The 25,386-nt window shown below is 42.2% G+C and overlaps 1 pseudogene; it reads right to left on the bottom strand.

Moving 5' to 3' along the window:
• Positions 1-16,159, bottom strand: part of LOC121008759 — a 35,220-nt pseudogene extending 19,061 nt beyond the window's left edge.
• Between the last annotated feature and the right edge of the window lie 9,227 nt (positions 16,160-25,386).

Raw genomic sequence — 25,386 nt, 5'->3', positions numbered from 1 at the left:
GACTGCCCCCCCCCCCCCCCCCCCCCCCCGTGAAGTGAGTGCATTTGATTTTATTTTTCTTATTTCATAATTATCATCTGTCAACATCACCATTACATGGATGTGTTGATATTCTTAAATCTTTTGCTCTTTTATCAGACCTAGGTGAAGGTCTTTTTATTCATACCTACCTTATTTATATAACTAACAACAGATTCCAAGTATCATCACGTCTAGTGACTGAGGGAATTTGGCGCCTATTACGTGTTTCCTTTTCTTTTTAACGGGTGTGAAGGGTTCTTCCCTCTCTTTTTTTCCTTTCTACACCACCTCTATCTTTCCACAGTGGGCAAGGACACCCTTGACCCACCGAAGCACTTGTGCGGCCTACCCTATTCTATAGTTGAAAACGAGCATAACTTTTATATACACTACTTATTTGAAATTTCACCTCCACCCCTTGGCGCCTCTGCGAGCCTCTACGTCAGGTACTCTTTTTGTATTGCCTGGTCCGTCTTCAAGACCAGAGAACTTCAATTGTACCCTAATCCTCTTTTTTATATTCCTATATTTGATCTATGTACAAGACATTTCTGCCACTTTTCCTATATTGTTAATCTCTGCCATGCAAAGTCCAGCTCAGTAGAGGTGCTGTAATACTGGTGTGCATTGTGTAACTTGGGGCTCATGGCACATTGAAATTCCATATTGATGCACCATTTAGCAGTATACCAGTGTTACAAAATGTACCCAATGGGACATTGTTTTCTTAGCTAAATTTCAGTTATTGCTAAATATAAGTGTACTCTTTTGCAGTGTGTACCCCTACTTTACTGTAATGCTCTTTATCAATGGATTGCAAGCAGAGGTTGTCCAGCCATCTAAAAATTATTTAAACAATGTTTATAATGGTCTAAAATAATAAAAGAAGCAACGATCACCTCACTAATCCCCCTCCGTTAACATTTCAATCCTTTCCGGTTCTCTGCATATTGGCCACCAGTTATGAGCAATAAACACAAACATGCAACCATTTCAGCCAATAACTGTCCATAGCAATGACATGTCAACTTCTCTGAGGTTACCACTGTAACCAACACATCATCTCTGGAGACCAATATACAAAGACCAGTGAGGGATCGAACAGCATCGGAAAAGAAGTGGAGGGGGATCAGTAAAGTTAGAATTACTTCTTTTACTGAAAAAAGTTCCAGAGCACAGAGGGAGTGACCCTGTTTTTTCCCTCTTCAAACCAGCCATATGTTTAAGACACAGTCTTGGATATCCCTCCAGGCGGTCCTTCTGCCTCTAAGTTTTTCAAATATACAACAAAGAAGGAACAACTAGGCGGCGCTCACCAAAAAGAGGATACTCTTTATTCCAAATGTCATATACATTCAACAAAACAGCCATCGCCACGAGCTACTAGCCTGCGCTATGTGTTTGTCCGCCCCATGCCTACATCGCTGAATGTACATGATATTTGGAATAAAGAATATCCTCTTTTTAGTGAGTGCCACCTAGTTGTTCCTTCTTTGTTGTATATTACTTATTTTACTATTTTCCACTATTTCGTTTTTTTGAAAATTTTAGGTGGCCAGACAACCCCTTTAACTCCTTAATGACCACCCATACGTGTTTTTACGGCGGTCACTAAGGGGCCTTAGGCTGGGCCTCCACTTTTTTATAGCTGCCCAGTCTAAGCACTGCACGGATCCCCTGTGCAGCGGGGAGGGGCCTGTCTCTCACATGAGAGTCGCGCTCCTGCTCTAACAGCCCATACCACCAAGAGTGCCGATCCGGGCTGATTAACACTTTACATTCCACGGGCAATGGCGCCCGCTGCATGTAAAGTGCTGACAGAGGGAGTGGACTCCCTCTGTCTCCCATCAGCACCAAGCAAATGCGATTGCGGGTAGCTGATGTGTGTGAAGGATTACTAGGGTCTCATGTAGGCCCCAGATCAGCCTTGAGTAATTTCCAGCAGACTGCGCCTATCTGGTGCAGCCTGCTGGTCAATGTCAGTATAGCATTGCCATTAGAATGCAATGCACTATAGGGATAGTCCATTGCATTTTAAAAGCAATCAAAATACTGTCTGTTATAGTTCCCTTTAAATAAAAAAAATTCCATTAAAAATATATTTTTTCCATTGAAAATATGCTTTTCAATTAAAAAAATTGCAAAAAAATAATCTCTCCCATATGTTTGGTATTGCCACATCCGTAGCCACCCAGAATACATAAATATCATGTAAATTATCCCCTACGGTAAGCGCCGTAAAAAAAAAGAAAAAAAAAGACAGAATTGCTAATTTATTCTGTTACCCAAAAGAATTAATAACAAGCGATCAAAAAGCGTTGTTTACTCCAAAATGATACCAATTAAAAATACAAGTTGTCCTGAAAAATCAAGCCCTCAGACAACTCCATACAAAGAAAAATAAAAAAGTTATGGGTCTTGGGTAAGGACATTTTTTTCCTTTTAAAAAAAGGAGTTTTATTGCAAAAAGTAGTAAAACGTAAAAAAAAAAAAGTATTTTGTATCACTGTAATCGTACTGACCCATAGAATAAAGATATTATGTTATTGATACAGAAAAATGAACGCAGTAAAATTTATAACGTAAAAACCCAGTGCCAGAATTGCTGTTTTTCCCATCTCCCTCCCAGAAAGAGTTAATAAAAGTTAATCAGAATGTTATGTGTGCCCGAAAATGGTGCCATTAAAAACAACATATTTTCCCGCAATAAACAAGCCCTCATACAGCTATATAGATGGAAAAATAAAAAAGTTATAGCTCTTGGAACGCGACAATGAAAAAAGGAAGAAATACGCTCGGTCAGTAAGGCCAAAAACAGGCTCGTCACTAAGGGGTTAAGGCTACATGCACACAAATGTTGTTTATTTCCATGTCCATTCCGTTTTTTTTGCGGATAGGATGAGGATTTCAATGGGTCCGCAAAAAATGCGGACAGCACACCATGTGCTATCCGCATCCGTATGTCCGTTCCGTAGCCCCGCAAAAAAAATATAACATGTCCTTTTCTTGTCCGTTTTAGGCATTATTACAACGGATCCGTAAAAAATTAAATAAATGGATGGAATACGGATGTCATCAATTTGCGGACCGCAAAACACATACGATTCTGTGCATGTAGCCTAAATGTGTCCCAATAAGACACAATCAAATTTGTTCCATTTACTTCATTCAAGAATTACACAGGTATTCCCCTGATAATGTCCCAGTGTATCGTCAGCTGTTTAGTACAACTATGCCCAGCTTCTCTGCCTTTCCTAGCCATAAAGTGACACTTTATAGTCATATTTAGCAATTTTAGCAAAGTATCAAGCCCTAGGACTCATGTCCTTCATTGGAGACGAGACACCCATTATAGATAAGTAAATCCAAGTGCGATTTGCTGGCCATTCTGATGTATTTGACAGGTTGATTTGTCATATTTGAGATTCAATATTGACAAATTATAGAAAATAACAGGTTGACTGATTCTCCCATTGTATTCCAGGCACTGGCAAACTGGTGAACTAGAGAAACAGTTTATTCCTCTCTGCGAGGCATATATAACTGTTCAAAAATAGCAAATACTTGAGGTCTTTCTGGTTGACTCGAGTTATTGTACTGAAATCAGTAATTCTTTCAAGATTTTTTCTAACAAGAATTATGCTCTTTTATGAATAATTCATAGTAAGTGCATGTACTTCGGAAGGACCTCTTGCTCTCAAAGCCATACTTGTTGGCAGAAATAATTAATATATACAGGGGTCATTTTTCTTGTAAATTACATTGGGTTATAACTGTGTTAAAATACAGAATGTTCTATATTTAAAATGAAATGGGTTGATGCAACTGTTCATAAGGAACTTAAAGTGGACCTGTCACCTATCCTGACATGTCGGTTTTAGTAACTACTTGCATTACCGATGTAATAATAATTCTGGAGCATCTGACTCTATGGTGTGCCATTCCTGTATTATTCCTGCTAGAAGTTTACAAATAAATTACCAGCAGTCTGCAATAAAGGTGCTGCTGGGTGTTACCAGTAGCTGGTGTGTCTGACTGTGTCCAATCAGTTCTGCTGGTGTCAGACTGTGCAGGTACATCCCCCCAATTGGTAACACCCATCTATACCTTTACTGCAAGCCGCTGGCTATTCATTCATAAATTCTAGTAGAAATAATAAAGGAACGGGACAACATAGAGCAATAAGAGAAGATGTTCCAGAATTGTTATTACATGGGGAATGCAAGTAGTTACTGCAACAGACATGTCTGGAGAGGTGACAAGTCCTCTTTAAAGGCAATCTGTCACCCTTGACCCATAGCTGTAGTTCGCCTGATTAAAATGCTGTTTTACTTTTCTTGAGCGGAGGCTCCGTTCCTAAGTTATTGTACTTTCTCTTAATTTGAAAATTAGGCCTGTGGTGCAATGTGGGCATCGCCCTTGCTCTTGTTGCACCCAACCTCCACGTCTTACTGTGGCCAGCCCCTCCCTAGCTACTTTGATTCATAGGGCCAGGCTGTGGCAAAACAGTGAGGCAAGGGCTGGCCATAGAAAGGAGTGGAGCTTGGGGGCAACAAGTGCAATAATGATGCCCTAATTGCACCAAAGGCCTAATTTGTATATTAAAAAAGGGTATCATAACTCAGGAACGGAGCCTCCGATCACCAAAAGAAAAATAGCGTTTTAATCAGATGAACCACAGCTATGTGTCCATTCAAACAGTTTAGGGAGGTCACTGGTGACAGATTCCCATAGACATGTTATAGATATTGTTCCTGACCACATTCAGAATAATGCAAAAAGACCGTCACTTCGCATGGATGACGATATGTAAGTGAATTTATTGGTCACATATTATATCATAGACTATGATATAATATGTGACCAATAAATTCACTTACATATCGTCATCCATGGGAAGTGCCGGTCTTTTTGCAACATTGTTTCCTTGGACTCCAGCCCACTGACACATGCACCACAACTTCAGAGGCAGTGCAGACCTGTTATCTATTTGGACACATTCAGAATAATGTCATAGATCACTTCAAATGAATTATGTGGTACCTAGAACATAAAATACAGGATGACCCCCAAATTTGAGCCACTTGTTATACAGTGCCATTTATCTAAAGAGCAGTCTTGGACTCACGGTCTCTTTCTGTCACGGCTGTGTCATGCTCTGGTGGTAGTGGACCGTGACACTTTAGCTGTGCATGCTTGTTGCCAGTGGCAACGTGTAGTTTTTAGTATGTTTCCACACTTCCCCTTTAAGGTTGTTGTCCCTTCCTATTCTGGTAGGTATGGGGTTAAAGTGTGAGCAAGGTGGAGCTGGGTGTGGGCTCTTATAGTACTTGGGCTTGGAGCCTGAGGTTAGTGGGACTTCAGCTTCTTGTGGAGCTGGAGTTATGCTGCCATCCTGGACCTTACCATCTGTCCAGTTTGAGGGCCACCCTGTTGGACATAGCTTGTCATCCCTTATGTATTCTGCATGTTCCCTTCCTTACCTGTGTTGATGTTTGGTGTGGGATTATGTCAGGGGTGGTGTACATCTTGTTGTAGTTTCATGTCTGGTCTTTTGGTGTTGTTCGTCCAGCATGTATGCAAGTCGTTTCCCTGTGTGTTGTGCCTCTGGTGAGGGGGCTCCTGAGTTCCTCAGAGGGGGAACTGCGTTGATCACGTGCCTGCGGAAGTGGGCTCCAGGGTTTCCCGGAGGGAGAGACACTAGTCAGTAGCAATTGTTTCTTTCAGTTGTTGTGGAAGGTAAGTGCTGTTGTTCCAGTGTGTGTTGTTTGCATCGGATGCTTACCTGTCAATCTGTTTTATGCTACTGTCTGCTCCTTTCTTGTTGTTAGGCCTGCTGGAGACCCCAGTTCAACCGTGTCATGGATGAACAGGTCGTCTCCTAGCCCTTACATTATTACCAGGGATCTCTAGGGTTAGTAGGGCCCGAGGTTCCGGGTATGAGCCCTCCCACCATTAGGGTTCGCTCATACAGTTAGGAGGTCAGGGCTAGGATTTAGGGATGTGTTAGAAGGTGTCCTGCTCCCTTTATTCCTGTTTCCAGGCCTAGTAGCATATCCCGCTAATCTACATTGTACGGAGTTTCCCCCCCACTCCCCACCGTGACACTTTCCCCTTTTCCCAGTTTTCTTTGTAGCATTGCTTGTTCTCCATATTAATGTGAACAAATGGAACTGTGTTGCCTGTTAAGAGGGATCACTGTTCCCGAGTATTTCCCAGCCTCCAGTAACATTTGCCATCTTCTTTAGGTTTCAGGCCTTGTCCTGGCATACTGCCATTGCTTTTATCCATGGTCTTTACCTACTTTAAATGTTCACATCTGAGCTTACTTTTAGCTAGTAGATGGGAGCCTGGGACAGGTAAACTTTATATCACATTATGTTGTCTTTTTGATGGTTTAGTTTGGAACAAATTGCTGAAAAAATTAAATACATAAAAAAATCCAGATTGCTATAATAGTCAGTATTGACTGAAGGGCTTTAGTAGGAACTGTGCATTAAATATTGTAACCTAGCAGACATCATGTTGTGTATAGCATACCTCAAGCAATGAGGCTTCATTGCATAGAGCTCAACAGAGGGTGTACAATTCTGTATCACTCAACCATCATCATCCATTTATTTTAAAGGGAGTCTATCACCAGGAAAGTCCTGCCCGCCGGCGTATATAGTCGTATAATGGTCGGGAACAGGTTAACAGTGAATTTCCTGGTGACAGGCTCCCTATAAGTAATTTTTAACAGATGTGTGTATATATATATATATATATATATATATATATATATTTATACAGTACAGACCAAAAGTTTGGACACACCTTCTCATTCAAAGAGTTTTCTTTATTTTCATGACTATGAAAATTGTAGATTCACACTGAAGGCATCAAAACTATGAATTAACACATGTGGAATTATATACATAACAAACAAGTGTGAAACAACTGAAAATATGTCATATTCTAGGTTCTTCAAAGTAGCCACCTTTTGCTTTGATCACTGCTTTGCACATTCTCTTGATGAGCTTCAAGAGGTAGTCCCCTGAAATGGTTTTCACTTCACAGGTGTGCCCTGTCAGGTTTAATAAGTGGGATTTCTTGCCTTATAAATGGGGTTGGGACCATCAGTTGCGTTGAGGTGAAGTCAGGTGGATACACAGCTGATAGTCCTACTGAATAGACTGTTAGAATTTGTATTATGGCAAGAAAAAAGCAGCTAAGTAAAGAAAAACGAGTGGCCATCATTACTTTAAGAAATGAAGGTCAGTCAGTCAGCCGAAAAATTGGGAAAACTTTGAAAGTAAGGGCTATTTGACCATGAAGGAGAGTGATGGGGTGCTGCGCCAGATGACCTGGCCTCCACAGTCACCGGACCTGAACCCAATCGAGATGGTTTGGGGTGAGCTAGACCGCAGAGTGAAGGCAAAAGGGCCAACAAGTGCTAAGCATCTCTGGGAACTCCTTCAAGACTGTTGGAAGACCATTTCAGGGGACTACCTCTTGAAGCTCATCAAGAGAATACCAAGAGTGTGCAAAGCAGTAATCAAAGCAAAAGGTGGCTACTTTGAAGAACCTAGAATATGACATATTTTCAGTTCACACTTGTTTGTTATGTATATAATTCCACATGTGTTAATTCATAGTTTTGATGCCTCCATAGTCATGAAAATAAAGAAAACTCTTTAAATGAGAAGGTGTGTCCAAACTTTTGGTCTGTACTGTATATATATATATATATATATATATATATATAAATAAAAAAACGAACAGCACTCCTGGGATCCACAAAAAAGGTTTTTCTTTATTCACCCATGTGATGCAAAGAAAAACTTTTTTGTGGATCCCAGGAGTGCTGTTCATTTTTCCATTGATATACCTACTAAGGGGTAAGCAGCTCATTCCCCAGTGAACGTGCACCCAACCTTCCCAACCATTTCTTGTGAGTGCAGCCATTCTTCTACACTATATATATATATATATATATATATATATATGTATCCTTAATATATGATTTGCAAAAGGCCAGAAGAAACACACTTTTCAACATTTTAAGCAATATCAATGTATTATTTTGCTTTTGTACAATTTTAGAGAGAAAAAAGGAAAGGAGTAACATGCAAAAGTATGGGAAACCACGAAGATAACTTTGACCGATGTCTCAGACCTTAAATAGCCTGTTAGGGTTAAAGAGGTTATCCATTAGTACAAAGAACCCCCACAATGCCCAGGTCCCTCCTATAGACAATATTTACCTGTTTTCTGGTACCTGCGTCCCTACGGATTCCTGCACGGCCACTGCTGCATCTCCCCATCGCTTGAATCAAAACATCTGGTGACGGGGGGAAGGGCAGCCAATAGCAGGCCGCAATAGTGACCAGCCTCCGTAGCATCGCGGGTGACGTTAGGGCGGCTGGTCATCATCACGGTGTGATGGGGAGATGCAGTGGTGGTTGAGTCCCAAAAATTAAGAAAAGGGTATAAGAAGACAGCAATGTGTTTTCAGGCTTCCATTTCCTCACTTCCAAATTTAAGAGAAGATCTGGAATACCAAGAAACAGCTGCTCATAGGATTGCTAAAAAGGCAAATTAGAACCTCTGCTTGACTGCAAAAGACCTTCAGGAAGATTTAGTAGATTCTGAAGTTTGGTACATTGTTTCACTGTTCAGCGACACCTGCAAAAATATGGCTTTCATGGAAGAGTTATCAGAAGAAAACTTCTCCTTCTTCCTCACCACAAAACTCAGCGTGAGAAGTTTGCAAAAGAACATCTAAACAAGCCTGTTACATTTTGTAAACAAGTTCTGTGGGCCAATGAAGGTTAACATAGAACTTCCTGGCCTCAATGAGCAAAAATATGTTTGGAGAAAAAAGTGCACATCATTTCATGAAAAGAAAACCTCTCCAAACATTAAGCATGGGAGTGGATCAATCATTGGGGTTATGTTGCAGCCAATGGCATGGGGAACATTTCAGAGGTAGAGTGAAGAATGGATTTAATGAAATTCCAGCAAATTCTGGATGCAAACATAACACCAACTGCAAAAAAGCTGAAGTTGAAAAAGAGGATGGCTTCTACAAATGGATAATTAACCTAAACACACTTCAAAATCCTACCTCAACGCTGATTTTACCATGCCCCTCACAGTCCCCTGATCTGAACATTATTGAAAATCTGTGGATAGACCTAAAAAAAGCAGTGCACGTAAGACAGCCCATGGATCTTACAGAACTGGAAGACTTTTGCAAGGAAGAATGGATTAAAATACCTCAAATGAAAATTGGAAAACTCAGCTGACGACAAAAGGTGTTTGCAAGCTGTGACTTGCCAAAGGTGGTGCTACTTGGTACTAACCATGCAGGGTGCCCAAGATTTTGCTTTGGTCCCTTTCCCTTTTGTTGTTATTTTGAGAATGTAAAAGATAAAATAAAATAAAATAAATAGATTTTGCTTAAAATACAAAGAGAATGTTTAATCTTCATTGTTAGGCCTTTTGGAGATCATTTGATCTTCAACTTGATTAACTCTTCTCAGTAATAGTAATTTTGTAACTATGTACAAATGCAGATTACAGTATTCTTTTTTATGTCTTTTATGTGATAAAAAAAATAATTAAACTTGATTTTATGGAGGAGAAATATATTTACATTATATGCTACAGGGGATGAGAGCTGTGTAGCTGACTTGTTACGTCATTGACACATTATTGTGCATGCCCCTTGCCCTACGATCATATGGACTGCATGAGCCTTCTTGTAGACAGCTGCTTCTAGAACATTTACGCATAGTGTACAGCTGTAAGCTCGGGGCAATAACTAATGGACAACATGACCAACCTCAGTCTAAATTTTAGTAATAAGCAAAAGGATGCTATTTCCAAACATATAAAGGATATGTAATACACTATATATAATGTACACAGCTAATTAAAGGAATACAAGTTATGAGAATGTAAACATACATACACCAAGCAACTTGATTGAATAGAGAGCATTTTTAATGTAATAATAAATTAACATTGTATTCTCTAAATAAAGTTGATAAAATCACTGAAGATATCACACTGATAAAATGTAAAGTAGTCAGTGTAAAGCTTGTATAACAGTCTAAATTTGGTATGCCTTCAAAAAAACTCAACACAATGTCTAAACATCTGGCAACAAAAGTAAGTACTCCCCTAAGTAAAAAAAGGCTAAATTGTGTCCAAAGTGTCAATATTTTGTGTGGCCACCATTATTTTACATTACTGAAATAGTAGTCTATATAAACAAATTTTCTGTCTTAAGATGAAATATTTGAACTGCCCGTGCAAGACGGTTAAAACAAAAAAATAATACAGCTTTATTCCAGAATAGAATAATAAAAGTATTGAGCTCACCCTTGTGTTAATATGTCAACAGGCAGATGGGACCTATGGCTAAAAGGATACCGGAGGTGAAAATTCATATCTCCAATATCCCATCAGGCATAGGAAAGAAAAAGAGAGGGTGCCCGCTATGGATGTTTGCGTGTGACCCTCAAGTACAACCAGTATACCACGGTCTATGTTGGACTGACCATTTCCCAAGATATACAGAAAGTTATCAACCCTGCAATCTGTTAGGGAGTATTCAGTAACTCTTCCCCATTCGCAGGGTAGTAATGTCATCAACTGCACTGTACCCTAAAGAAACAATTGTTACAGACCAGGGACTATTTAGACAACAATGCGTTATAAGCCCTGACTGTGGTATGATGCCAAGAGATAACAGTATCAGACCCCCAAGGCGCTGCAACACTGTATCCTTTTGCAAATTATATAGTGATACAACACTATGTCCTGTTGCGAATTATATAGTGAGTATCTGTCATGCCCTGCCCTGTGAGAGGCCTGAGAAGATCTGCCAGATTTGCTACACATGAGTCTATCTGACAGATTGTTCTGTTTCTCTTTGTTGTGGTTTTGGGCAGGATCCCACCTCCCACAGGTTCTGCTCATTAGCTATTTAGTGGTGCTATTTATACCCGCCTCTCACTATAGCCCTTGCTATATTTGCTTCTGGAATTCTCAGCTGGTGTTTAGTGGACCTCCTGCTCCCCATCCGTCTTAAGCTAACTCCTACTCCTTCCCTTTTGTGGTGTGTTCTGGCTAGGCCTCAGGAAGACGCTGGTTCCTGCACCTAGTGCTAGGAACCGGTCGTCTTATCTCCAGCTCCCTAGCTGAGGGTTTGTTCCAGTTTTAGCTAGGCTTAGGTTTCAGCGCATGAGCACTTCCACCTAAAGGATTTGCTCATGTTATCAGCAGTCAGGGAAAGGTTCAGGGATTGTCAGGTGGTGACCTTTCCCTGTTCCCTAACTTTGGGGCCTAGCCTGGTGTTTTGTTGCTTTTGTTGTACAGTATTTGGTTTGGTTACCTTCCCTAGCCTACCATGACAGTATCTCGCACTGATGCAGATGCCCGGGGGGACTGAGAACAGTGACTGCTTTAAAAGTAAGATCTCCTTATTATAGTCAGTAGCCTAACTGGCTATGCTTTTCATGTGTCCCTTTTGTGGATACCTCATCAGGAGCTATAGAGTGGCCCTGAAGCAGGTAATCTAGCTAACTGTATGAAGGAGCGGTAGCGGAGCACGTGTGGTGTGCAGCCTAACTGCCCGTTCCCGCTCATTATATCAGGGTGAATAGGAGGTGGGACTTTGGTGCTCTGTAATTTGGCCAATCATGGAGGGGGGCGTGCCTATACCAGATGGGAGCGCTCCGAGTCCCGATGTATCACATCTTACTAAAGTAATGTGCGTCTGTTCCCACCACACTAGATTATAATGAGGACCTATAGGCGGCTTTACATGCATATAGTTCATTAATGAGGAATAAATAATCCTCAGTGGGTAATTTATCTGAACAGCCGGACCATGGAAGTATGGAGCATGTAGAGTACCTAGATTAATATGATCTAGATGTATATACAGAATCCAGACCATGACCAGATACTACAAAAATCAGTAACAATTGTTTCTTTAGGGTACAGTGCAGTTGATGACATTACTACCCTGCGAATGGGGAGAAGTTATTGAATACTCCCTAACAGATTGCAGGGTTGATAACGTTCTGTATATCTTGGGAATTGGTCCGTCCAACATAGACCGTGGTTCTATACTGGTCGTACTTGAGGGTCACATGTAAACATCCATAGCGGGCACCCTCTCTTTCTTTATGGACCCCTATGTCTGATGGGATATTGGGGATATGAATTATCACCTCCGGTATCCTTTTAACCATAGGTCCCATCTGCCTGCTGATGTATTAACACAAGGGTGAACTCAATACTTTTATTATTCTATTCTGGAATAAAGCTTTATTATTCTTTTGTTTTAACCGTCTTGCACAGACGGTTAGAATAAGCCACCAGTATTTTTCAGCTAAATCAGAATCAGAATCAGGACAGACAGTATAGATAGTGCAGGACAAGGACAGTAGGTAAGTTGTAGTGGCATTAAACAGGGAGAAGTGTTTGTTTTCAGTTCTATGCTGTAATGCTTTTAAATCATAGCAGCTTTAGCGTAGTTCTGCATTAAGCAAGGCAACTGCCTGAGGGAAAAAGCTGTTCCTGTGCCTAGAAGTTTTAGTAGCCACTGAACGGTAGCTCACTCCTGAAGGCATAGGCTGGAAGATGGAGTGAGCAGGGTGAGAGGGGTCTGAGGCAATCTTAGCCGCCCTCTTCCTACACCTGCTAGCGTAAAGATCCTGCAGGGAAGGTAAGCTACAGCCAATTATCCTTTCTGCTGTTCGGATGATGCGCTGCAGTCTCACCTTTTCTAATACTAAGAAGGAACCAAACCATACAGTCATAGATGATGTCATGATGGATTCGATGATCGCGGTGTAGAACTGCACCATTAATTTTTGTGGTAGGCCAAACTTTTTCAGCTGCCGTAGGTGATACATCCTCTGTTTCGCGCTTTCTTGATGATAGTGACAGTATTGTTGCTCCATTTTAGGTTTTTGGAAATTGTGGTCCCAAGAAACTTGAATGACTCTACTTGGGTTACTGTAAATCCATTTATGATTAGGGTAAGGGGCTGGGGGGGGGGGGAGGAGAACTCCTAAAGTCTATTATCATCTCCATGGTCTTAAGAGCATTAAGTTCCAAGTTGTTTTTGCTGCACCAAGAGGAGAGCTGTCCCACTTCATGCCTATATGCAGACTCATCCCCATTTTGTATGAGACCAACTACTGTTGTGTCATCTGCAAACTTCAGAACCTTAACAAATGGGTCTGTGGAGATGCAGTCATTGGTGTACATTGAGTAGAGCAGTGGGGAAAGCACACAGCCCTGGGGAGCTTCAGTACTGACTGTCAAAGAGCTTGAGGTGGGTTTCCCAAGTCTAACCTGCTGTTTCCTGTCGGTTAAGAAATTGGTTGTCCATTTGCAGATGGAATCAGGTATGCCTAGGTGGGAGAGCTTGCTCCGTAGCAGCGATGGTATTATGGTATTAAATGCAGAGCTGAAATCCACAAATAAAATTCTGGCATAGGTTCCTGGGGAGTCTAGATGTTCTAGTACATAATGCATACACGTTTACAGCAACATCTGCAGATCTATTAGACTTGTAGGCAAATTGTAGAGAGTCCAGCAGGGGATCTGTGATGGATTTCAGATGAGCCATTATCCATTTTTGAAATGCTTTCATGACCAATGATGTAAGGGCTATTGTTGGTTGTATCAAACCTACAATAGAATGTGTTCAGCTCATTTGCAAGCTGCAGGTTATCTAATGATTGTGGGGCTTTCCTTCTGTACTTGGTAATTTGATGTAGAGACTTCCATATTATTGAAGACTTAATTGTGGAACATTTTTCTTCAAGTTTTTTTGAATAATCGTTTTTTGAGGCAGTAATGGCCTTTTGCAGTTTGTATCTGGCAGCTTTGTAGAGGACTTTATCGCCTGTACGATACGCTCTTTCTTTATTGAGGCGCAGCTTCCTAAGATGCGATGTAAACCAGGGTTTATCGTTGTACCTGGTGCACTTTTTGATGGGGATGCGGGACTCTTTGCAAAAGGTAATATATGATGTCACAGCATCAGTGTATTCATTTAGGTCACTGGTAGATTCTTTGAATATATTCCAGTCTGTTGAATCAAAGCAACTCTGTAGTTGTTCTACCGCTTCACTAGTCCATATCTTGATTGTGGTCACTACAGGTTTGGCAGTTTTTAGTCTTTAATAAATAATAGGAAATATACACTCTTTATTTATTACCCATATCACAAAATATAATATCATCAATGCAATTTAAAGCAGATCCTAAGTAGCAGCACATGGTAGGTCCACAGCGATCTCGCAAGGTTACCTTTGCGTCTTGATCGTGGTATACCGGGCGTGTACGGGGGAGGAACAAAGCTTAGACTTTGATGAGGGAGATGCGTATTGGGTAATGAGGTATTTGACACACATGAGATTGGCAATAAGAAGTGCTCCCATGACTAGGTTAGTATGCCCACTGGAAGAAGCCATTGGGCAGAATGCGCGTTGGGGAGTCTTTGAAGGTCGCACCATCTTGCGGTCGGTATCATGTACTGTATCTGTTGTTATCCACCCTGCACTTTGAACTTTTGCAGTCTTAGTACTGCATGGGACATTGTCTAATGGACCTTAGTTCTATTTATGTACTGTTGGTAGGCTGTGTGGAACTATAATGATAGTACCTATATGTGCGTACCGCTGGTTGGTGCATGACCTACTATGTGCTGCTGCTTAGGATCTGCTTTAAATCGCATTGATGATATTATATTTTGTGATATGTGTAATAAATAAAGAGTGTATATTTTCTATTTATTAATGCGTGGTTACTTGTTTGGTGTATCATGGTCTATTCTCCACGCATGTACTATAATCCTATGTTTATAGGTGTAGTGAGAGTTGTTTGTCTTTGTCTGGATGTTGGGATGAGCTGTATCACAGCATGATCAGAGTTCCCCAGAGCTGATCTGCTGACTGAGTGATACGAATTCTTAGTCGTAGTGTAACAGTGGTCAAGTGTTTTACCTTCTCTAGTTGCGCTTGTGACGTGTTGCCTGTATTTAGGAAGTTCTTTGTTTAGGTTAGCACTGTTCAAATCCCCTAGTATGATAAAAAAAGAATCAGGGTATCTCCTTTCCGCCTCAGTGATGTGATCTGCGAGTTCTTGGAGCACAGGCTGCATGCATGTTTATGGAGGGATGTACACAGCAACCAGAATAAATGAAGAAGGCTCATGAGGTGAATAGTATGGTCTGCAGTTTATGAAGAGTGCTTCCAGCCCAGCGGAGCATGGTCTCCTAACTGTAACATCCATACACAACTTATCAGTATTATAGAAGCAGAGTCCTCCAACTTTGATTTTGCCAGAGATAAGTGGGTCCCGGTTAGATCTGTAGAGTGTAAATCCATTAATCTGCAGAGCATTGTCTGGAATAAGCTCAGACAGCCAGGTTTCTGTGAAGCAAAGAGTGGCAGAGAGATGGAAGTACTTTTTTGTCCTGGTCAGTAGTTGAAGCTCATCTAGTTTGTTGCATATCGACCTGACATTAGATAGTATGATTCCAGGTAGTAGAGAGCGCAGTCCTCTACGCCGAAAGCGAGCCTGGATCCCGGAGCGCTTGCCTCTTCATTTAAGCTTCACTGCCTCATTCAGCACTGTGGCTCCGCTGGTTAGAATCCCCAGAAGGTCAAGAGAAGACAAAATATCCAGGGGTAGATTTGATGCCGCTAGGTTCCAAAAGCTCAGTAATTGTTCTCTGGTGAAGGTTATCCGAGTTGGGTTGCACAAGGCAATGCTGAAAAACAAATGTTGAAAATCAAAAACATATAAAACAAACAGAAAAAGACAGAGCAACTTGCCGAGGTTGCCATCTCCAGGCGCCTCCTACTCCCACTCCCACCCCCACTGCCTTAACTCTCTTGGGCATGAAGTTCACTAGAGCTGAAATCCTCTTCCACTCCTCCATGACAACATCACAGAGCTGGTGGATATTAGAGACCTTGCGATCCTCCACCTTTCGTTTAAGGATGCCCCACAGATGCTTGGGGTCGTCATCATGTTGAAATACTGCGTGGCAACCCAGTTTCTGAAGGGAGGGGATCATGCTCCGCTTCACTATGTCACAGTACATGTTGGCATTCATGGTTCGCTCAATAAACTGTAGCTCCACACAGCCGGCAGCACTCATGCAGCCTCAAACCATGACACTCCCACCACTATGCTTGACTGTAGACAAGACAGTCTTGTCTTTGTACTTACCACCTGGTTGTCGCCACACACGCTTGACACCATCTGAACCAATTAATTATCTTGGTCTCATCAGACCACAGGACATGGTTTCAGTAATCCATGTCCTTAGTCTGCTTGTCTAGAGCAAACTGTTTGCGAGCTTTCTTGTACATCACCTTAAGAAGATGCTTCGTTCTGGGATGACAGCCATGCAGACCAATTTGATGCACTATGCGGCGTATGGTCTGGCCACTGACAGGCTGACCCCCCCACTATTTAACCTCTGCAGCAATGGTGTCAGTGCTTATACATATTTTTTAAAATACAACCTCTGGATATGACGCCGAGCACGTGCACTCAACTTTTTTGGTCGACCACGGTGTGTTCTGAGTGAAACCTATCTTAAACTGTTGTATAGGCTTGGCCACCGTGCTCCAGCTCAGTTTCAGGGTGGTGGCAATCTTTCTATAGCCTCAGTCATATTTATATAGAACAACTATTATTTTTCTCAGATCCTCAGAGAATTATTTTCCATGAGGTGCCATGTTGAACATCCAGTGACCAGTATGAGAGGGTGAGAGAGCGATAACACCAAATTTAACACACCAGCTCCCCATTCACACCTAAGACCCTGTAACACTAACGAGTCAAATGACACCGGGAGGGAAAAAGTCTAATTGGGCACAATTTATCCATTTTCACTTAGGGGTGTACACACTTTTGTTGCCAGCGGTTTAGACATTAATGGCTGTGTGTTGAGTTATTTTGAGGGCACACCAAATTCACACTGTTATACAAGCTGTAGGCTGACTACTTTACATTGTAGTAAAGTGTCATATCTTCAGTGTTGTCCTATGAAACGATATAATAAAATATTTACAAAAATGTGTACTCACTTGTGTGAGATACTGTATAAATCCAAGTATAAAAAAATATGTATTACATTTTTCTGCAACCATCTAATGTACAGTTTATAATAATGTTTTGTTTTTTTAGCCATAGCATAGGCTATATTTGCATAGCAATAGGAGCAGCTGAGAATGCTTTTATAAAGGTCATGTAATGCCTCTCTGACTTCTAATTTATTTCACACTATGGAGGGTACATTTTCCCTATAATTTACAATTACAGTTACATAGCTACAAGGTTTGAAATAAGACACGGGTCCATCAAGTTCAACTAGAGATTTGCAAACTTCTTGAAATTTGTTTTGTGTCGGATTCATAACTTTTTTCAAAAACTTCGATTTGTATCAGAATTAATTCCACACAAATCAAATATGCCCAAACTGGTCTAAAAATTGGTATGTGACACTGTGAGGTTTCCTAGGACCTTATTTTTAAAATTATTTTTAAAAAATGTTTGCTTCCCCCCCTTTAAGCTTTTTAAGGCAAAAACAACAATAGCAAATCATGTAAGAGTGACACTGACATACAGTGTAAATAGCTATGAGTAAGCACATGATTGACGGTGTTAACAAACGACCTGTTTAAAAACGCAGTGCTCTCACAGTCATGTTTTTTAGTATTAGAAACTTTCCCAAAAATTTCCCTCATTGGAGCAGATGGTGTTTAAACACACACGGTGTTGTGGTAAATAAAACAGTGGCTTGTTTGTACCAAGTGCCAAAAAATGATGCCTTAATGGGCCAGATCCTTGCCTTTGTTTATACACACACATTAATGTCATAAGAAACAGTGGCTTGTTCTGCACAAGTGTTCAAAAAATATGCGTTAATGGGGGCACTATGCCTGTCCGTATTTATACACACAGAAGTGTTAATTGTCAGAAGAAACAGTGGCTTGTTTCAAAATTGAAAAAGCCTAGAAAAATTATCTCTTTTATTTGGGAGGAGCAGCAGTATAGTGTGTATGTGGAAAAGGTAAGTTGTGTAGGGGTAATAACTGGCAGCAGCAGTAACAGCACAACATGAAACAGACAAGGTATTAGATGTATGTGCAGCAGTGTTGGAGTAGAAGTAGTAGTGACTGCTTTGTAGTGGTGATGGTAGTGACAGTAGGAGTAGTGGCAGATAGCAGTAGTGGAATGATGGGGCCACTGTCAGCTATGGCACATTTTTTCATGGAGCCTAGCAGGTGGTGTTGTGAAAATCCTTGCGGATCTATGCCTGATACATTTTTACAAAAGTGATGTTTTGTATACTGGCTATTCACAACTTTGGGTATGACAATGCTGAAAACCCACTCTGAGATGATACTGGAGGCTGGAGAAGACAGTGCAATGAGAGAAAACAGGACCAGTTCCGCCAGTGTTGCAATCTGCCTGCCCAGAAGTCCACTGGGTCAGGGAATTTTCATTCCAGACAGTTTTTACAGACGCTTACCTGGCAAAAAGTACAACTGATGGCATACAAAAGAATTCTACTTTTGGAAAAGAATTACCAAGGTGCTATGCCACTATGGACACCTGGCTAAAAGTCTGACAGATGGAATATGTCCAAAACTGTGTCTGATGGCATACAGAAGAATTTATTTTTAATTTGTTCCAATAAACAAATGCAATAAAAACAAATCAGATGACCATCAGATGTACATCTCTTGTGAGTTACTAAGTCAGTATATAAAATATGACATATATGAATCTGACTAAGTGTACTTTCACACTATCGTTTTAGCTTTCCGTTTCTGAGATCCGTCATGGGCTCTCAAAAGCGGTCCAAAGCGAATCAGTTTTGCCCTAATGCATTCCGAATGGAAAAGGATCCGCTCAGAATGCATCAGTTTGCCTCTGTTCAGTCTCCATTCCGCTCTGGAGGTGGACACCAAAACCCTGCCTGTAGCCTTTTGCTTTCCGCCTAACGAAGCAGATCCAAACGGATTCGCCATCCAATATAATTATTGTCAATGGGTGACGGATCCATTCGTAATGCCTCTGTTTGAGGCGGATCCATTTTTAAACGTTTTGCTCACTGATCATGATCAGGAATTGTCCCCTCCCCCAGCAGCCATTCTGATCGGCCATCTTGGAAGACAAACAAGCTGGTAAGTATAGAAAGTTTTTAATATCTATCTATCTATCTATCTATCTATCTATCTATCTATCTATCTATCTATCTATCTAATTATTTTTTATTCATATCTAATTATCTATCTATCTATCTATCTCTCTATCTCTTTCTTTCTTTCTTTCTTTCTTTCTTTCTTTCTTTCTTTCTTTCTTTCTTTCTTTCTTTCTTTCTTTCTTTCTTTCTTTCTTTCTTTCTTTCTTTCTTTCTTTCTTTCTTTCTTTCTTTCTTTCTTTCTTTCTTTCTTTCTTTCTTTCTCTGGAGGGAGCTGATGGCACTGGGGGGGGCTGGATGGCACTGGGAGCTAATGGCACTGGGGGGAGATGATGGTATGGGGGAGCTGATGGCACTGGGGAGCTGATGGCACTGAGTGGGGGATGATGGCATGGTGGGAGCTGAGGGCACTGAGGGGGGGGGGGCTGATGGCATGGGGGTGCTGATGGCATGGGGGAGTTGATGGCATGTTTGGAGCTGATGGCATGTTTGGAGCTGATGGCATGTTTGGAGCTGATGGCATGGGGTAGCTGATGACACTGGTGGGAGCTGATGACACTGAGGGGGGCTGATGGCATGGGGGAGCTGATGGCACAGAGGACTGATTGCACAGGGGTCTGAAAACATTTTATAAAGGAAAATATATTTTATTAGTTTTTTCTTCTTAAAGTACTCGATTAATCGTTGAATTAATCGAAATATTACTTGATTACTAAAATAATTAATAGCTGCACCCCTAATATATATACAAATATAGATAGCGATACAATAATTTTTTTTCCCAAGAGGCACTGCCCCAGAATCAGACCTCTGCTAGAGCCCAACAAGACCTCAGATCAGACCCACAATCTGACCTCTGCTCAGACCCTAATGTGAATGACCCCCATTCAGACCTCATTTAAGAGCCCCATGACTCATATCTGCCACCGTGCTTCTCATCAGACCCTATGTTTCCATATGCCTCTCCACACATCTGCAGCTGTGCCTCACATCAACACTCCCTTTTTTTTCTACTTCAAAAACATGATCATGGGAATATTGTTTTTTTTTAGCATCTTCAAAAACCCATAAAATAAAAAAAGACTATAGGAAGGATTTTCTGTGGTGGGCAAGCACGAGCTTATCTACCCCAAAGTAGGTTCTTAAAATAGATCTCTTATATATATATAAAAATAAGTTTCTGTCTGTCTGGCCGTTCTTTATGCGCGACCAAACGACTGGACCGATCTTCACCAAATTTGGCACACAGGTACATTAGGTGTCCGGGAAGGTTTTAGACCGGGTCTCAGCTCTTTAGGACTTGATATATTCCCTAAAAATTTGGGGGGTTGAGCCCGCACAACCTGCCTGTAGGTGCAGATCACTATGGTGAAATACATATACAAACGGAAAATGCAAATGTGATCACACACTACATCCAGCACTCTGCCCTCCATGCTGGATGAGACATTGGTGTACATTTTGGCCAAAGCGTAATTAAGCCACTCACCGCGTCAAGGTCGTCTCATTTGAGTGGTCCCTAACTCTTGTTCCTACCTGTTTATGGGCCATGACAGCCACATAAAGTCCAGGGAATGCAGGTCAGCATGCAAGCCAAGTACACTCTGCTTTTAACCCCGTCCGGTGCCATTACAGCTTTCATCGGATCCAGGGATGCAAGTACCAACATGCATGCTGAGCCCACCATATACTTCTCCTGGAGCCAAATGGCTAATGGTAGGTTCTATATAAGCAGACTCAGTTTTATACTGACTTTAAAACCAGCCTCCAGGACAGATTGACTGGTCAGGTGTGCTTGACTCAAAGGAGATCGCCACGCCTCCAATATATGCTACAAATAAAAAATGTGGGGGGTTGAGCCCGCACAACCTGCCTGTAGGTGCAGATCACTATGGCGAAATACATATACAAACGGAAAATGCAAATGTGATCGCACACTACATCCAGCACTCTGCCCTCCATGCTGGATGAGACATTGGTGTACATTTTGGCCAAAGCGTAATTAAGCCACTCACCGCGTCAAGGTCGTCTCATTTGAGTGGTCCCTAACTCTTGTTCCTACCTGTTTATGGGCCATGACAGCCACATAAAGTCCAGGGAATGCAGGTCAGCATGCACGCCAAGTACACTCTGCTTTTAACCCCGTCCGGTGCCATTACAGCTTTCATCGGATCCAGGGATGCAAGTACCAACATGCATGCTGAGCCCACCATATACTTCTCCTGGAGCCAAATGGCTAATGGTAGGTTCTATATAAGCAGACTCAGTTTTATACTGACTTTAAAACCAGCCTCCAGGACAGATTGACTGGTCAGGTGTGCTTGACTCAAAGGAGATCGCCACGCCTCCAATATATGCTACAAATAAAAAATGTGGGGGGTTGAGCCCGCACAACCTGCCTGTAGGTGCAGATCACTATGGCGAAATACATATACAAACGGAAAATGCAAATGTGATCTCACACTACATCCAGCACTCTGCCCTCCATGCTGGATGAGACATTGGTGTACATTTTGGCCAAAGCGTAATTAAGCCACTCACCGCGTCAAGGTCGTCTCATTTGAGTGGTCCCTAACTCTTGTTCCTACCTGTTTATGGGCCATGACAGCCACATAAAGTCCAGGGAATGCAGGTCAGCATGCAAGCCAAGTACACTCTGCTTTTAAACACGTCCGGTGCCATTACAGCTTTCATCGGATCCAGGGATGCAAGTACCAACATGCATGCTGAGCCCACCATATACTTCTCCTGGAGCCAAATGGCTAATGGTAGGTTCTATATAAGCAGACTCAGTTTTATACTGACTTTAAAACCAGCCTCCAGGACAGATTGACTGGTCAGGTGTGCTTGACTCAAAGGAGATCGCCATGCCTCCAATATATGCTACAAAAAAAAAATGTGGGGGGTTGAGCCCGCACAACCTGCCGGTAGGTGCAGATCACTATGGTGAAATACATATACAAATGGAAAATGCAAATGTGATCGCACACTACATCCAGCACTCTGCCCTCCATGCTAGATGAGACATTGGTGTACATTTTGGCCAAAGCAAAATTAAGCCACTCACCGCGTCAAGGTCGTCTCATTTGAGTGGTCCCTAACTCTTGTTCCTACCTGTTTATGGGCCATGACAGCCACATAAAGTCCAGGGAATGCAGGTCAGCATGCAAGCCAAGTACACTCTGCTTTTAACCCCGTCCGGTGCCATGGGCTGTCATGGCCCATAAACAGGTAGGAACAAGAGTTAGGGACCACTCAAATGAGAAGACCTTGACGCGGTGAGTGGCTTAATTACGCTTTGGCCAAAATGTACACCAATGTCTCATCCAGCAGGGCAGAGTGCTGGATGTAGTGTGCGATCACATTTGCATTTTCCAATTCCCAAAAAATTACCTGCATTAGTCAATAGAAGCCAACAAGCCTTTCACCTAAATCCGAACTGCCATTTACATGGTCACATGTCCCTTATTAGCCAATAGAAGCTTGCATGGGGTAAGGGCCACTATTAAACGGACGGCCACTGTGGAGTTCACTGTTAAAGGGGCGGGCACTGTGGAGGTCACTGTTAAATGGGTGGGCACTGTGGAGGTCACTGTCAAAGGGGTGGGCACTGTAGAGGTCACTATTAAAGGGGCAGGCACTGTGGAGGTCACTGATAAAGGGGCGGGTACTGTGGAGGTCAGTGTTAAAGGGGCGGCCACTGTAGAGGTCACTGTTAAAGGGGCGGGCACTGTGGAGGTAATTGTTAAAGGGGTGGGCACTGTGGAGGTCAGTGTTAAAGGGGGTGGCCACTGTGGAGGTCAATGTTAAAGGGGCGGGCACTATGAAAGTCACTGTTAAAGGGGCAGCCACTATGAAGGTCACTGTAAAGGGGTGGTCAATGTTAAAAGAGCGGGCACTTTGGAGGTCACTGTTAAAGGGGCGGGCACTGTGGAGGTCACTGTTAAAGGGGAGAACACTGTGGAGGTCACTGTTAAAGGGGCGAACACTGGAGGTCATTGTTAAAGGGGCGAACACTGTGGAGGACACTGTTAAAGGAGCGGACACTGTGGATGTCATTGTTAAAGGGGTGGGTACTGTAGAGGTCACTGTTATGGGGGATACTGTTGATATCTTTTTACGAAACATAGAAACATGAAATGAAATAGATGAAATATACCCGTGCGAAGCCGGGTCCTTCTGCTAGTATTTTATAAATGTGATATCTCTGTCAATGGTGCTCTAAACATGTTCATATACCGATTTTAATCTGCATTTGGTCTTGTATTATATCTCATACAGATGTCTTCACCATCTGGATCCGAGGATCTAAGCCCACCCAGAAGGAGAAGGCGAAATTGCGTAGCCAGTAAGTATAACCAGCAATGCTTGGAGTATGAAATACAGTTGTATTCTTTGCATTAATCGATATGTACTTTATTGAAGTCTTCTTTATCATCTGCGGAGGAGGAGCAGCACTCCTCCAAAGGGGCCTCAGCTGCATCAAGGGGAGTGCCAAAGGTGGCTGAACCCTGAACATTTCATGTTGCATGATCAATGGGCTATCTTTTAGCTCCTTATTGATCATATTCCCTATGATTGGCACATGAACAAGCAAATGCTTGTTTATCAGTCAATCTTGTGCTTTTCACATGAGCCCTTGTTCATTAGCTATAGAGCGCTGAATATCAATTTCTCTCTTTAGTTAGTGATTTCCAGATGACGCTTTCACATAAGTAGCGTGATTAGCACAAGGGACACGCTGCTGTTAAAGGTGTTGTCCGGGTTCTGCTCAGAAATTTACCCGGGCAGCCGCCATGATGTTAGCAACAGAACATTTCAAGCTCCAATGCTATCCCTTGCCCATAGCAGGATCGGGCAGAATAATTCCTTTTTTATTTACATTAAAGGGCTTCTGTCACCCCACTAAACTGTTTTTTTTTTTTTTTGGTTAGTTATAATCCCTATACTGCGATTTATGCATACATACTGTAATTAATAATTTCGGTTCAGCAGATTATGTTAAAAACTTACTTTTAAAATATGCAAATTACCTTGCTACCAGCAAGTAGGGCGGCTACTTGCTGGTAGCAGCCGCATTCTCCTATCCTAAAGACGCCCCTTCCGCATGTTGATTGACAGGGCCAACGGACGGGATCGTCCTCTGGCTGGTCCTGTCTGCTATCAAGATCGTAACGGTATTCAGTCGGCGCAGGCGCACTGAGAGGAGAGCGCTCGCTCGGCCGCTCCATCCTCAATGCGCCTGCGCTGATGACGTCATCAAGTACACCCGGAAGAGATTTATTATTAATAATCGTTGGTGGTATAGTGTTAATAACTGTCATTTTTATAAAATTATTTATTCCCATTTCGTTGGTGGTTTTTGTGGCAGCATGCTTATTACGTACATACTTACCTGATTCGAGCATCCAGCGACATCACCAGACTCTCCGCCTCCTTCCAGCGATGCCGGCGTCTTCTCTTCCGGGTGTACTTGATGACGTCATCGGCGCATGGCGCATTGAGGATGGAGCGGCCGAGCGAGCGTCCGCCTCTCAGTGCGCCTGCGCCGACTGAATACCGTTACGGCGCAGGCGCGAGATCTTGATAGCAGACAGGACCAGCCAGAGGATGATCCCGTCCGTTGGCCCTGTCAATCAACATGCGGAGGGGGCGTCTTTAGGATAGGAGGATGCAGCTGCTACCAGCAAGTAGCTGCCCTACTTGCTGGTAGCAAGGTAATTTGCATATTTTAAAAGTACGTTTTTAACATAATCTGCTGAACCGAAATGATTAATTACAGTATGTATGCAAAAATCGCAGTATAGGGATTAAAACTAACCCCAAAAAAAAAAAAACAGTTTACTGGAGTGACAGAAGCCCTTTAACACACTGCTAGGCGTAGGCTTTTGCCAATCAGAATGATGTGTGACATCCCCTTTTCTGATGGCCCTGCTTTAGTGCTGCCATAACCGTTTTAAAGGCTAGGGCAGCGCTAAAGCCCACCCATCAGTGCTGGTGACATCACTGGGCTCACTAATGGGCACAAGCCTCCACCTGGCAGTCCTATGGAGAGCCCAGTACGTCACCAGATCGCCATTAAATGACTTTGGCCAACGCGATTTAGCTCATCTTTGGGTCAG

This window comes from Bufo bufo, chromosome 7, assembly GCF_905171765.1.
Source record: "Bufo bufo chromosome 7, aBufBuf1.1, whole genome shotgun sequence".
Taxonomy (NCBI): Eukaryota; Metazoa; Chordata; class Amphibia; order Anura; family Bufonidae; genus Bufo; species Bufo bufo.
Note: the sequence above shows the minus strand (reverse complement) of the source record. Positions and strands in the feature narration are given on the sequence as shown.